Source organism: Dipodomys merriami, unplaced genomic scaffold (genome assembly GCF_024711535.1).
Source record: "Dipodomys merriami isolate MVZ:Mamm:240054 unplaced genomic scaffold, mDipMer1.0.p SCAF_6, whole genome shotgun sequence".
In the NCBI taxonomy this organism is placed as follows: Eukaryota; Metazoa; Chordata; class Mammalia; order Rodentia; family Heteromyidae; genus Dipodomys; species Dipodomys merriami.
The window spans coordinates 74259719-74274107 of NW_027206179.1; the positions used below are offsets into that span (position 1 = coordinate 74259719).

The 14389-nt window shown below is 38.2% G+C and overlaps 1 long non-coding RNA gene across 1 annotated transcript in view; it reads right to left on the bottom strand.

Annotated features, from left to right (window-relative positions):
• Positions 1-12233, bottom strand: part of LOC138813584 (uncharacterized) — a 30457-nt gene extending 18224 nt beyond the window's left edge. The window contains exons 1-2 of the long non-coding RNA XR_011367855.1: positions 12161-12233; positions 11532-11593 (exon numbers count right to left, since the gene is read on the bottom strand). This is a non-coding gene — a long non-coding RNA (uncharacterized lncRNA). The remainder of the gene's footprint in view (positions 1-11531; positions 11594-12160) is intronic.
• Positions 12234-14389: the final 2156 nt, after the last annotated feature.

The window sequence follows — 14389 nt, forward strand, 5'->3', positions numbered from 1 at the left end:
TATAGTACTTCTGTTTCTGTGCCTGGTTTATTTGATCTCAAGTTTTATTCACATTATTACAAATGACAGTATTTTTCTCCTTTATGGCTGAGTAGTATGTGTGTGTGTGTGTGTGTGTGTGTGTGTGTGTGTGTGTGTGTGTGTATGTGTGTGTGTGAATGTGTGTACACCAAATTTTCTTATCTACTTATTAGTTGATGGACACTTGGATTAATTGTATATCTAGACTATATTGTACATCATGTTTCAATGAACATTGCTGATACCATGATCTTGAATATAGTAAACAGACAAGATGACTAGAAAACAAGACAAAATAACTAAATAAGAAGTTATGTCTGAAAGTTCACCTGGCCTTTTCAGGTTAACTCTGCCTTATAAGGACCTCCTAATTATGACTCCTCTCTCAGTATGGTCTTCCCTCTTTCTACTTCCTAAGACTTCAGGATGAACTTCAGCTCTATGGTTCTATGTGAAGAAGCCTCGGAGACACATCTCTATGGCAGTGTATTGGTTTTCCCTGGAACTTGTGCTGATATCTACCAAGGTTTTTCCATTTCTACTTAGAATTGGGGCACCACACTGGCTCCTGATGCTCAACTTGATGGCTGTGATTTTCCATAGTTATGAAGGAACTTTGATGAACAAGGGTTGGAAAACATAAAAAGCCAAAGAATAGTTTCAATTTTACAGACCACATATAAATTTCATAATATATTTTCTTGTAGTTCTCTTCACCCTCCAACTTTTTTCTTTTATTCCTGATCCCTTTAAAATTGTAAAGAAAAGTTTAGATCTCAGGGCCATAAAATGACTATGACAGGATTTGGCTTAAGGAGGGTAGTTTGCCAACCCTACAGCTACTTCCTTCTGTTCTTGGGCCTTCTCCTGGTTGCTTGCATTAATTTTAGTAAGTTCTGAATTTTTTGTCACGGTTTACAGAATCTGTGGAACATTCTAGAGTATTTAAGATTCATCTATTGGGGAAAAAACCCACCCCCCTCTGCCCCATGGTGCTGCAGGTCATGCTGATCCCAGAAATATCGGTGGTGGCATATGCATTCTTTTTCTCTTTCAATTTAGCTGGGCTTCTATTGGGTTGGGCTTGCCTGGGGCCCAGGAGATTGGATGGAGTTGCTAAACCTCCCTTTAAGGAACCAAACATCAACTCTTCAGCCTAGTGATATTGTCAACAATTCCTTCTTATTTCCCTTCAGCACAAAAGATGATGGATGATGTTGTCTAATCTTTTAAACTGTGGTTCTTAAGAAAATTCTTCACAGTCTTGCCCTAGAATTGTATTTCACTATATAAGGGGGAGACTTGAGAATTGAGAGGTTGTCCATCTTTCTCCAGCAATCATAATACTTTGAAGGCTAGCTTTCTATTAGAAATGAAGGATTAAAAATAGATAATTTCTCAATATAAGTTACTTCTTCATACACTCTTGAAATAAGCACACTAAATGTCTATGCTACATAATTGAATACTTTCTGCTTTATCTATTTTATCCATTGCTCAGGCTTACACAAGTTTTTGGGGAGAAAACCAGAACAGGAAGAGGCATGTATGTATTTCAAGCTACCAGACACCCACCAGGCCATTGCACATGAATTTCCCATACTTTGCAGAAATTACTTAGCTCCAAGAGCAAGAGAAAGCCAAGTATTCCAAAGTTGTATATTATAATCATCTATTTAAATATTTAAGTGATCATTTATTCATAAGGCCCAATTTTTCCTTCCCAAGATAGTTGGCATGATGGAACAGCAATTAAAAGGCGCTTATAATCATAATCATGGCAATTATTATGTTTTCTGGCAGCTCTGTGCCACTCCACCATAGAAAACCTCCAGAGATCCAGTCCTGCCTTTGGAACACAGAGCATCTGTCCTCAGCAGGGATTCCAACCTTGGCTCCTGCCTGGGGCATCCAGGAGACCTTCAGCTGTTATGCAGCTTAATCCAGAAAGCATCATCAGAGAGTCAGTGTCTCCCAAAAAAACAAAGAGTTGTTCCATACACAGCTGCTCTTTGGGACTCATAAAAATTCTTCATTCTTTGATATCTTCAGGGTGAATTGTAGCAGATTTAAAATTCCTAAAAGCATTTTGCCATACAATATGACTCAGACTGTGAATATAGAAGAAAAAGATGAAAATTAAAAGATAGCTCTGAAGCTGGGCACTAGTGGCTCAAGCCTATAATCCTACCTACTCAGGAGGCTGAGATGGTTCAAAGCCAGCACAGGCAGGAAAGTTTACAACAATTTATCTCCCATTAAGCAATAGAAAAACAGAAGTGGCACTATGATCAAAGTAGTAGAGCACTAGCCTTGTGCAAAAAAACTCAGGGACAGTACCCAAGCCCTGTGTTCAAAACCAATGACTGGCAAAAAAAAAAAAAAAAAAGATGGCCTTTGAGAAACTCAAAAGGCCAAAAGTGTTTTTTTTTCCTACCACAGTTTATCATGTCTGAGAATTATCTCATTATTTTTCCTCATTAAGCAGTTAGACAAAGTTTCAGTTCTACAAGTCAGGTTGTGAGTACAATGCATCTTGATCAATGTTGCCATGTCTATCATTTGCACCTAATTTCTAAAGATCTAAATTTCATTCAAAAACACAAAGCTAGGAGATGGAGGAAGATAGTGGAGGAACAGGTAGGAGCTTACCAAGCTCTCACATAGAAACTAGTTGTAGTGTTCCAGTGAAAAATCCATGGCTAGAGAGTCACAGTAAGTGTGCTATCCTAATAGAGAGAGTTTGGCCAGAAAGGAAAAATTCAGGCAGCTTGTTTAAGAAGACAGATTCCAGCACTTGTCAGCAGCCTCAGCAGCTACCACTCCTACCATATCAATAGACAGAGCCTGGAATAAAGGCACTGGAGATGGAGTGAGAGTGGCTTCTACTAACCATCAGCATGAACTGTCAAGGAGCAGAAATCTTCAACCAGCTGACCACAAACACAGGCAGACCATGGACAGCCTGAAAACCAAGGGAAAGGCGTGAGTACCCCACAAAACATCCTCACTCCTTATAGAACAGTGTTTGGAGAGTAACCCCTCCCCCACCACCAGAGAAGACCACCTTCTTTGATACTGGCAAGACGGGGCCACAGTAGCCAGCAGATAATTTAGACCTTAGACACTGATAAGCCATTTTTGAAACAAGGATACAGCTTTACCCATTGTAACAATGGGACATACAAGACACTATGCTGAAAATGAACTTACAACTTAGAGGGGGGGAAAGAGGAGTTGGGGAGGTGGAGAGGGAAGGGATAGCAGGGGGTAACACGCTTGATAGAAAAATGCACTCATTACCTGTATCTTTACAATGTAGTATCTTTACAATAAAAATATTAAAAAAAGAAGAAAGGTAGAGCTGGTACTAGGGGAAAAAAAGAGCCTGACCAGCGGGGCTCAGGTCCACCCAGGGGAAAGTTGCCCTTCCCAGGCAGGGGGCAGGGAATGGATTGGTTTTCTTTCATACCCAAATAGATAGAACAAGCTGTAAAAACACAAGAAAAATGGCAAGACACGAAAACTTATCTCCTGCTCATGATAAACAGGCAACAGAGCAGTTAATGAATAATACAGAGGAGAGTCCTCAAAATGTTCTTCAAACACTGCTCGTAAACAGGGTGAATGAAAAGATTCAAAGCCTGCCAAGGGTTTTGTGTAACCGTGATAGGGCAATGTGTGAGTGTGATGAGGCTCACCAAAGATTAATAGAAGAATTGTGTAAGCATAATGAAGTTAAGCAAAGATTAATATAGGAATTGTGAGAGCATGAGGAGGCTAAGCAAAGATTAATAGAGGAATCGAGTGAGTGTAATGAGGCTAATGAATGTTTAAAGAAGAATTGCATGAATGTGATGAGAATAACCAAAGATTCATAGAGGGATTCATGGAATCCACAAACAGAAAGCTGTAGGAAACCATGGAAGCCACAAATGGAAAGTTTAATGAATTCCAGGAAAGGGAATCCAATGAAAATAAAACCACTCAACTAAGGGATTTGAGAGTGAACATTGAAAACCAAATCAAGGAGGTAAAGAAGTCCATACAAGATCTAAAACAAAGCTCCAGCAAAGAAAATGAAGCCATCAAATCTGATCAATTAGAAGGAAAGGAAATAAAAAAAACAAAGCAGAAAGTCTTGACAATAGGTTAGACAATGCAGAAGATCGAATCTCTGGGATTGAAGATAGTCTAGACATTATAGAGAAAGAATGGACATTCAACAGATCAAAGACTCCCCCCCCCATCAGAAGGCCTAATTTAAAGCTAATGGGTATAGAGGAGGGACTAGGACTAGAGACAAAAGCTCTAGGTCTAGGAAATTTATTTAACAGAATTCTAGCAGAAAACTTCCCAAACATACAAAAAAAATAGGCCCATTCAGGTACAAGAAGCCTTTAGAACCCCAAATAGACCAGACCAGAATGGTACATCCCCTGTCACATTGTAATCTACACAGGATCAATGGAGTTAAAGGCAAGGATCCTTACAGCTGTCAGGGAGAAAAGATCAATCACCTAAACCAATCAGAAAAACTACAAATTTCTCAGCAGAGACCATGAAAGCAAGAAGAGCCTGGAATAATGTATGCCATGCCCTAAAGACAAACAACCATCAACCAAGAATACTGTACCCAACTCTCTCTCATAAGAGAGGAACAAATAAAAACCTTCCACAGCAAAGAAAAATTGAAAAAATATATCTCCACCAACCCAGCCTTACAAAAGATTCTTAAAGATGTCTTACACATAGAGGGGGCTGGGAAGGTGGCTAGTGGTAGAGTGCTTGCCTTGCATGCATGAGACCCTGGGTTCAATTCCTCAGCACCACATAAGCAAAAAGAAAAAAACCAGAAGCGGCGCTGTGGCTCAAGTGGTAGAGCACTAGTCTTGAGCTGAAAAGCTGAGGGACTGCACCCAGGCCCAGAGTTCAGGCCCCACGACTGGACCAAAAAAAGATGTCTTACACATAGAAACCCAACAAGAACACAATGAGGGCAGAGAAACAGCCCCCAAACAATCAGATAAGCTTAGTAGGCACAGCCCCAAGAAGATGGATAACATGGCAGGAACTACCAAACATCTCTCAATTTTAAGGGACTTAACTCTCCAATCAAGTGACATTGATTGTCTGGTTGGATCAAAAAGCAAATTCCTATCTGCTGCCTTCAAGAAACATACCTTGCCCACAAAAACAAACATGTTCTGAAAGTGAAAGGCAAGCAAATGGCCCCATAAACAGGTGGGAATTGTAATCCTAATATCACATAAAATATACTTCAAATTAAAATTAGTGAGAAGAGATAAAGAAGGACATTACATACTAATAAAGGGATCTTTCCTACAGGAAGATATAATAATTCTAAACATCTATTCACCAAATAACATAGCACCCAAATTTATCCAAGAAACACTACTTACCCTAAAATAGATCCAAAGACATTAATTGTTGGGGACTTTAACATTCCACTCTCCCCCTCTGGATAGATCAACCTGGCAAAAACTCAACAGAGAAACTTTGGATTTAATAACTGCACAAACCAAAACTAGACTTAACAGATATCTACAGAATATTTCACTTAGCAGCAACAGAATACATGTTCTTCTCAGCAGAAGATGGAACAGTCTCCAAACTAGACCACATTTTAGGTCACAAAGCAAATCTGTCCAAATTCAGAAACATTGAAATTATGCTTTGCATTCTCTCAGACCACAAGGGAATAAAATAAGAAATCAACAACAAAAGCCACCAAAGAAAATTCTGTAACACATGGAGGCTGAACAATATACTGTTGAACCACCAGTGGGTCATACAAGAGATTAGAAAGGAAATTCAAATGTTCATGGTATTTAGCAAAAATGAACATACAACTGACCAGCTCCTATTGGAAATAGCAAAGGCAGTACTCAAAGGAAAATTTATAGCACCGAGTTCCTATATCAACAAATTGGAGAGATCTCAAGCCAACAATTTAATGATGCACCTGAAGCTCCTTGAAAAAGAGCAACAGGCCAAAACCTAATCCAGTAGTTGGAAAAAATAATAAATTAAGTCTGAATTAAATAAATTAGAGTCCAAAAAATGATAGAAAGTATCAACAAAACAAAGAGTTGATTCTTCAAAAAAATTAATAAAATTGACAGACCCTTAGCAAATCTTATCAGTAAAAGACAAGAAAACACCCAAATAGATAAACTCAAAGATGAGAATGGAAACATCACCATAGAAACAACCAAGATTCAGAACATTATAAAGGAATACTTCTCAAACCTTCATGTTACCTGTAAGGTCTGCACAGGGGCATCTCCCTACTTCTTGGCAAAGTTTCTGCCCAGTATCTGTTACCTAGGTAATCTACATACTTGAAGGCAGTTACCTCTCCCCCTTCTAAGGTCAGATGGAAGGCATGTGACCAGAGGTGGCCCAGGATGTGACCTAGCAGGAGGGAAAAGTAACTACGTCCAAGTCTGCCAGTTACTAGGTAACAGAGATGTCAGAAGTAGCTAGGGACATTTCTACCACTTCCAGGACATCCTGGAATGCAGGAGATAATTTTCTGCTCCAAACCCTTCCTTTTGCTATTGTTTTTGCTCTCTAGTATTTTTTTTTTTTTGCTCAGACCCTCTCTGCCTCATGAGACTTCCTCCAGACTTCATCCAAGAGACTTGCCTCCTCCAGACTTCATCTAAGGACTCACGCCTACCAAGCAGCCTACCAAGCAACAGATGCTGCATGATGCCTTCTCCCAGAGGGGGACCACATCTCAGCCTTTTACCCCTTCTGTCAATGCCCCTTGCCAACACAAAGTAGCCAGAGAGAATCTTCACCCTTTTTCATAATTATCAAAAGGCTGGAATGTAAGATCTGCACAGAGATGCCTCCCTACTACTTCTTGGCTAAATTTATGCCCAGTATCTCAGTTACCTAGGTAACTGGCAGGCCTGGAAGTAGTCACATTCCCCTCTTTCCAGGTCATCACCTGGGCCACCTCTGATCACATGCCTTCCATCTGACCTTAGGAGGGGGAGAGGTGACTGCCTCCAAGTGTGTCGGTTACCTAGGTAACAGATACTGGGCAGAAACTTCGCCAAAAGGTAGGGAGGTGTTCCTGTGCAGACCTTACACTAACAAATTTGAGAATCTGGATAACATGAAATAATTTCTAGTGAATATTGATGTGCACAAACTAAACTAAGATGATTTAAATCAATTTAATAGACCCATATAAAAATAGAAACAATAATAAGAGACTTCCCAACCAGGAAAAGCCCAGGACAAGATGGATTCACAGCTGAATTCTACAAGGCCTACAAAGTAGAACTCACACCAATACTCCTCTAACTCTTCAATGCAATTGAAAGTGAAAGTTGACTACCAAAATTTCTATGAAGCCACCATATCCCTCATCACAAAACCACACACTGCCTGCCCCTTCTCTGCCATGGGATGATGCAGCAAGAAGATGCTAATTGATCTGAAACTTTTACGTCAGATCCATGACCCATTTACCTTCTGGCCATTATTAATTATCCACTGTGTGGTATTCTGTTGTAGTACCATGGAATGTCCAAAGACACCAAGAGATCAGGACATCTGTTTATTGGCAAATAAGCCATGTATGATCTATACATATACTGGACATATTCAGTGTGGTGTATTGTTTTTTATTTTCATTCAATGAATTAAATTATGGGATACCCATTAGGGTAGTATGGTAAGTAGAAGAGGTGAGCACAAGAGGAAAACAAAAGAAGGGAGGACTGGCTAGTTTGAACTCTATGACACTTCTACATTCTAATTCTATAACCCTAGGAATTTTAGCACCAGCAAGCCTCTAGTGCCCCATATGTGAAATAATAATAGTGTCCTGTAATAGGATCATTATAAATATAAATGATATAAACACATGGCTCAGCATATGACAGCCGTTCCTATTAATTTTATTATTACAAAGTCAGAGTCTGGTTTATGGGAGCTATAGTTGCTATTTGTTTAAAACTTCAATAATGTGAAAGGTAAGCACTTAAAAATCATCAAAGCATAAAGATATGGGAAATTGAAAGGCATTATTTCCAAGTTGGAAAATATTTAGAGTAATTCAGAGAAACATTTAGTCATAAAACATATTATTATGCACATATAGTGTCAATAGCTAGTCTTTTCAGTCATAAAAACTGTGAACATATCTATCTATGTACTAAGAAAACAAAAATATCTCCACCTCAGTATCTCTTAAAACTCTGCAGTTCAACTCATAATCAAATGCTATTGACTGATCTTCATAATATAGACCACAGCAAATTGAAACATGACCAAACATTCTAATAACATTAAATATTGTTTAGTAATCCATGTTGTCCTTATGATTAAGTTATTTTTACTAAATCATAGTCTGACATTATGCAAACAACTAAAGAGAATTTCTTTACTGTCTATGTATAAATTTAATTATAGTGAATTCTTGTTTCCAAAGTTTAATTAGCCCTCCATTAAAACTCTTGTTGAGTTCAAAACAATTCCTGTTGTAGATATAGTGATAAATTCTCAGATCTATAAAATGGATTCAGTTTCAAAACCTTCCATTTACTCCTGCTAGGGCCATTGTGACCTTGAGATAGATACCCAAGGACAGTAGTGACTTACTTCAACATGGGGACAACACTGGGGATTGTCTTGCCAAAGCAGTGCTCTTAAGAACCATGCCTATTCACAACCCAATAACCTGAAGCTTTAAATGCCAAACACTAAATCTGAGAGGATCAATTACATGTAAAATCCTTCTCAACAGGTAAAGCCTTCATGGCATGGTGATGATGTACATCTGAGCCATTATGTCAACTCTAATCTGGCTTTTTGCCCTTGGGAAGCTTGAAGGTCTACAGTGACAGACTGTCAAGAAGAAATGGCTACATCACTTTGCATGTTTTCACTGAAAAAGGAAGCCAGATCTTCAGCCCTAAACTAATCTGCTTTTTAAGGTAATGGCATTCTAAGGAAACTAGGACATCCATTTTCTGGAAGTTTGGATAAAATGCATTATCTTCATATTTCAATAGAGATAGACACATCATTCTTTTTTATGATAAATCAGAAAAACTAAAAGAATATGACCCTCTTTCATGTTATGCCCCAGAGCCCTGAAATCCTATGTTTCCTCTTCTCTTCTGAAACACTGATAAGAAGTTTGAACACTCAATGTGTTGACATTTTCCCACCAGCCAAACACAAATGTAAGTGCCATGCCACTATGCTCTAAATTTGCATGCATCTCTCTTGTCTTGGCAGTCCTTAAGCATACACAAAAGCAAACTCTTGCTGTAACAAATGTGGGGCTCATTTTGCCTTTCTCCCCATTCCCAGTTCCATATGCTTACATTTCCTTTACAGAAAAGAAGATTTTTATCCTTATGTTCTACTTCCCCCAGCACCCAGAGCTTTACACAATCATATATAACAGCTGGTGATACTCTAAGATTTCCTACAAGGCAATATGCAGATGGCAGTGGTAACCACCCACGCTCTGTCAGTTTGCCCAGGCAGTACCCTTGGGGGACAAAATTTGTACCAGTGAAATGAGCACATTTTCGTACCAGCAAATAGCAGGCTGCTAAAAGGCATGGTGCCCTACAGATATGTCCTCTATATTGACAGACCCTCCACAGTCAACATACTGAATCTCAGAAGGACCAAGCATGGCCTAAGATCAACAACTTGAGAACAGAAGAATCTGACTTTTCTTAGGGTGATGAGTGAGTTTACAAGTTATGGAAAAATTACTGGCCAAGGTATTTTGGTATTAAGTAGACAACAATGAACACATAGAAAACTCAGACATTTGTTCTACCTGTCATTGTCTCTGTCTGTCAGAGGAGAATGACATTCTAAATAAATATGCAAGGAGCAAATAACTAAAGTCATGATGTTCCTTGTGCCTAATATAGTCCCTGCCAGAGGTGAAGGGTCCAAATAAATACGCAAGGAATGAATAACTAATAACATGCATAGCTATTAACAGAGCTCTGATCAAGAGAAGTTGAGGCCCAGAAAATGCCTAACAGAATTATAACAGCCTGGTGGTTAGAGCTATTACTAACAGTTTCATCTCAGGTAAGTTACTTAAACACTTCCATTTCTGGCTTTCCTGGGCATAAAACAGTTACAACATTTACCCCAGTGTTGTTACAAGAACTAAATTATACCAAATAGCAACTGTACAATGGGTAATCAAGTGAGATTCACAAGAGGTTCTGAATAATTAGAAACTCCTTAATCATAAGCAGAGCAATTCTTCTTTACCTGTGTTTCAGAGCACAGGTAAGAAGCAGAGACATATGTCATATATACACATATATATAATAGATATTATACATCTATATATAGATGTATAATTTGTAGTTATATATACACATATATAATATATATTATACATCTATCTATCTATCGATATCTATATATCGATAGATAGATAGATGTATAATTTGTAGTTAGGAGAAATCAGTTAAACTGGAACAAAATACAACATAGAGAAACATTTGTACATTTGTGATGATGAGAGAAGCATTTAAACTCTATTGTATTCTCATAGATTAGCTATAGATTGTGACCCTAACTAGATCTGTTTTTGGACATCCATGCTTTATAAACAGTGAAGAAGGTATTGTTACAGATTGAGATTATATTATAGATTTTTTTTCAAGTTGCTAAATAAAGAGAAATGGACCAAAAATACCCTTGGTTTTAATGATAGGCAATACATTATTTCTCAAAACATTATTTCTCTTACAATAGGAGAGAGAAAATCTTTGCATCCAAGTCAAGTTACAGCAATCCCTAACTTTAGACATGATATGCTAACGAGTCTCATCTTGCAAACTTGGAAACCTAAATTGAGAACTGTGAGGATGTGCCTGGACCCAATTGAACAGAATATCATATGGTTTGATGCTGACTGCTAAGGAGGTAGGAGGTAACAGTATTTCCAGGCATGCTGTGAATTTTGCTCTCTAACATATTATGGCCTGTTACATCCCAAATACTCCAACCATTCACTCTTGAAACATTTCTGTGAACATTAACTAACTCTGTTTGCCTCTAATCTTTTCTCTCTGCTTCCTGGAATACCTTCCTTCCTCACACCCTGGGTTCAAACTCATTTCTCCAGGGCGTTCTTTCATTTCCCAAAGGAATTCCCTTTCTACCAACATTCCTGTAAGTTACAATCATCTCAATCCCACGTGGCTAAAATTTTTCCTCACCAGAATAAACAATTCTTCTTTTCTAGTGTTCCATTAGGTAATAGTCTAAAGGATGGGTAATGTTTTATATGTAAAGAGTAATATGATTCAGCTATTGTCTGTTGTATTGGTGGAATCTCAAGGATTTGAGTTTGTACCTGGGCAATCTAAGTTCAAGATATGGGTGAAACTATGAGTCATAGTAGTAATAGTTAATCATTATTATCTACTCACCCTTCATCTTCTGTGAGTTCCCTAGCACCCATCACTTACCCTCAGTGACGAATGTCTGCTTCTAAGAAAGTCCTCATTCATATCTTCTAGACCCTCTTCTTCTTGAATGAGTAGTAAATCAAAAGGTAATAGGGCATATGGGGGAAAATATATTAATTCATATTCCAAAAATGAAATTACTGTCTGACTTCTAAATATAATGGTGTCATAAGAACAAATAATTCACCCTCCTATCTAACTTTTTAAAAAGTCTTTACGTTTATTAACATACTTGATATCCTGCATTGCAGGACAGTTATGCTGGAGAGGTGAAAAGGTTCGTGATTGCCTGGGAGTTTCCAAACTGTGTACAGGAGGGAAGAGGAAACGGGGAGAGGCTGGTGGTCTTCATAAATTAGCAATCTGGGAGAAACAAGGCAGAGAGAGAGAGAGAGAGAGAGAGAGAGAGAGAGAGAGAGAGAGAGAGAGAGAGAGAGAGAGAGAGAGAGAGGAGAGGGAGAGAGAGAGAGAGAGAGAGAGAGAGAGAGAGAGAGAGAGAGAGAGAGAGAGAGAGAGAGAGAGAGAGAGAGAGAGAGAGAGAGAGAGAGAGAGAGAGAGAGAGAGAGAGAGAGAGAGAGAGAGAGAATCTCTACATAGAGTCACCCTGGAAACTTTATCCTAGAATTTACCATTGCATATGAATTATGGCTACTAAGTGTTCCCACATGAATCTCTTGAATTGAAGGGTTGCTGCTCAGTTGGTGGCACTGTTGAGAGGTGATTGAATCATAGAGTGTTGAGCTCATTGATGGATTCATTCATGGATGAGATCATAGAAGAACAGGCCCTAGCTAGAAGTAGTAGTTGACTGAGGGGCTTTGAAAGGCTGTATTGTGTCCCTGGTTTCTTTCCCTTCTCTTCTTCCTGGCTACCATAAACTGAGCAGTTTCCTCTGCTAAGCCATTCCACTGTGATCTTTCTGTATAGCCAAAGGCCTTAAAACAGTAGAGCCAGCAAACCATGGACTGAAAACCTAAATACATTTTTTCTCTCTTAAATTTTTTTTCTCAAGTAAGCTGTCAAAAGAAATAAACTACTTGAGGAAACAACCAAATTAAAAAGATCTCAACATGATTGGAGTCTAGAGGAGGAAAGGGATATTTTCTGTTCTAGTCTGTTGGGATAGACAGCTTCATGATTGAGGGAGTTTTTAGATAGAGAGCTTAGAAAGGGAGGAGCCTCAGTAGAGAAAATCCTTACTGAAGCATTGCTCTTAAACTAAAAACCAGTAGCCTAAAAGGCAAATCAGCCACATTCTATAAAAATGGACAAAAACAGCCAGTAACAAGATAAAATTTATTTTTATTTTTATTTTATTTTATTTTTGTCAGTCGTGGGGCCTGAACTCTGGGCCTGGGGTGCTGTCCCTTAGCTCTTCAGCTCAAGGCTAGTGCTCTACTACTTGAGACACAGCACCCCTTCTGGCTTTTTCTGCTTATGTGGTGCTGAGGAATCAAACCCAGGGCCTCATGCATGCAAGGCAAGCACTCTACCACTGAGCCACTTTCATGACCCTAAATTTATTTTTATCTGCCTCATTTTATATTAAATATTTCTAGGTATTGAGAAAAGGAGGAAAACACAAACTATAATGAGGAGAAAAAAATCATCAGTAGAGGCCAACCAAGAAATAATATAGCTTGTAGGAACTAAATGGTCAATGAAAACATTGTAATTTGAATCAACTTGCTGGGAAATTATAGGAAAAATTGTATAGGATCCCTAGTAACATAGAGGTAGTAAAGAGTCTAAAATTAGAATCTACAAGTGAAAGTATGTTTGATGACATTATTTATATCTTAGATATTAGAGAAGAAATGAATGCACTTAATAACATAGCAACAGGAATTTTCTAAAAAAAAGAAGGTAAAGAAAGCAAAGAAGAAGGTGAAGAAGGTGAAGAAGAAGGCGAAGAAGGAGAAGAAGGCAAAGAAGAAAGCAGAGAAGAAGGTGGAGAAGAAGGGAAGAAGGCGAAGGTGAAGAAGAAGGCAAAGGTGAAGAAGAGGGAGGAGGAGGAGGAGGAGGAAGAGGAAGGAAGGAAACTAAATCATATCTCTCAGCCTGTAGAGAAATCAACTCAAAATAGATCAAGATCTTAATACCTGAAACTTTGGAACACACAGAGCAAAATCTATTAGTAACATTTTAAGAGGTAAGCATAGGCAAGGAATGCCTGAAAAACTCTCACCTAGCTGAAGAAATGAGAGCAGTAATAGACAAATGAGATTTTCCAAATTTTCAAAATTTTTCACTGAAAAAGAATTACTAATCAGGTAGAGACAACATATAGAAAAGGAGAAAGTCTTTGCCAGAGTTCAACAGGAGAATAACATCTACAATATAAAGAACTGAAAATATAAAAGATCAAACAAATAACCCAAAAATGGACAAATAAACTGAACAGATACTTTTCAAATGAAGAAATACAAATGGACAAGTACCTGGAAAAATTACTGCTTTGTTGAAAGGCAACTCCATTGTACAACTACTTAAAGATGGTGAAAATGTATTCTTTAAATTCCTGATATCCTTAACTTCAGGGAAATTTAAATAAAACCTGTGTTGGGATTCCTTCATTCAGAATGGCTATAATCAAGAAAACAACAACAAATTATATTAAGGACATGCAGGTTAAAGGAACAAATACTCACTACTAATGGAAATGTAAATCAGTCCACCCACTATGGAAATCACTCTGGAGATCCCTCAAAAACATAGAAGTTCCATATGAGCCAGTGACACCATTTCTCCTATCTAACTTGAAGAATAAAGGTCATCTAAAACAGATGCCTATATACTTGTTTTATTTGTAGCACTGTTCCTAACAGTCAAATTAGGAAATCAATTCAGATGCCCAT